Genomic DNA, 1,856 nt, shown 5'->3' with positions numbered 1-1,856 from the left:
CAGTTTTATTTGTATAGCGCTTTTTACAACGGACATTTTCTCAAAGCAGCTTTACAGAAATATATAAACACAGGATAGAGATTTTAAGAGTGTGAATTTATCCCTATTGAGCGAGCCGGTGGCGACGGTGGTGAGGAAAAACTCCATAAGATGATATGAGGAAGAAACCTTGAGAGGAACCGGACTCAGAAGGGAACCCGTCCTCATCTGGGTGACAACAGATAGTGTGAAAGTAAAAGAAAGTTCATTATGGTTTAATATGAAGTCTGTTTGTTGAACTAGTCCACTGTTCACTAAAGGAGACCTGAGTGTAAAACTGCATGTGGTAATTGCAGTCTCGAGGCCATCACAGCAACCGTAGTCCCAGCAACCACAGCGAGAACGTCCATGTGGAACTGAGGTCCAAAACCATTTCCATGGTATTTCAAGATGTACCGTCCTCAGCAATCTCCAGGCTGTAGCCTCCAGTTGATGAGATAAAGATAGCTGACATGACTATGCATTTTGAGTCTGGTTCCTCTCAAAGCTTCATTAGGGATCGGAATCTACAACCGGATTCCTGTGAGATAAATAAACATTTCAAATCGAATTGAACTGAAATTGAAGAAAAGCGACCCATACACCTGGTTAATTCCTCCTGAACGAACGTGTGTTTATAAACTCTAAAACACTACGCGAAGATTAAATGTATGAAGGAGGCGAGCGAGTCTTGGCTGCACGAAGGTTCATCAAGGAGGCGTCGATTGATTTTCTATAACGGCAGCTCTGACAGTACTGCAGGTTTATATCAATGCTCTCTGGACGTTTAATTAACATTTACGGAAGGAGTCTCCAGCGTCAGTGCGTCGTAACAGTCAGAGGTACAGAGCTGTAAGGTTTCCGACATCTTCAGGACAGAGGAGTTATAGGTTGCGTTACAGGTTTGATTAGCTCCGAGAGGGAGAGAGAAGAGCAGCTGGTGAGGGAGCGATCGTTTATACGGTGGCTGCTCACACGTGTTTCCTGTTCCATAAGAAACAGACAAGTGTCGCTCTTTAATAAATGAAAACGTTAGCTTTGGAGAATTCCTGTGGCGTAAGAAGAAGGAAACACTTGCCGGAGGAAAATAATCGACTCCAGGGTGTTGACTTCGCTTCGTCGCAACACTACACTGTTGATTATTTTCCTGTAACAGCATGGCATGGAGAGTGTTATTCCTGACATTGATTACAGAATGACATCTCTCTCACTCTCTCTCTCTCTCTCGTGCTCTCTCTCTCGCTCTCTCTCTCTCTCGCTCTCTCTCTCACTCTCTCTCTCTCTCTCACTCTCTCTCTCTCTCTCTCTCTCGCTCTCTCTCTCACTCTCTCTCGCTCTCTCTCTCACTCTCTCTCTCTCTCTCGCTCTCTCTCTCACTCTCTCTCTCTCTCTCACTCTCTCTCTCTCTCGCTCTCTCTCTCACTCTCTCTCTCTCTCTCTCTCTCTCTCTCGCTCTCTCTCTCACTCTCTCTCTCACTCTCTCTCTCTCTCTCACTCTCTCTCGCTCTCTCTCTCACTCTCTCTCTCTCGCTCTCTCTCTCACTCTCTCTCTCTCTCTCTCTCTCGCTCTCTCTCTCACTCTCTCTCTCTCTCGCTCTCTCTCTCACTCTCTCTCTCTCGCTCTCTCTCACTCTCTCTCTCTCTCTCTCTCACTCTCTCTCTCTCTCGCTCTCTCTCTCACTCTCTCTCTCTCGCTCTCTCTCTCGCTCTCTCTCTCTCTCGCTCTCTCTCTCACTCTCTCTCTCTCACTCTCTCTCTCTCTCGTGCTCTCTCTCTCACTCTCTCTCTCTCTCTCTCTCGCTCTCTCTCTCACTCTCTCTCTCTCGCTCTCTCTCTCA

Source organism: Ictalurus furcatus, chromosome 2 (assembly GCF_023375685.1).
Source record: "Ictalurus furcatus strain D&B chromosome 2, Billie_1.0, whole genome shotgun sequence".
NCBI lineage: Eukaryota > Metazoa > Chordata > Actinopteri > Siluriformes > Ictaluridae > Ictalurus > Ictalurus furcatus.
The sequence above is the reverse complement of the archived record's forward strand: the minus strand, read 5'-3'. Positions refer to the sequence as shown.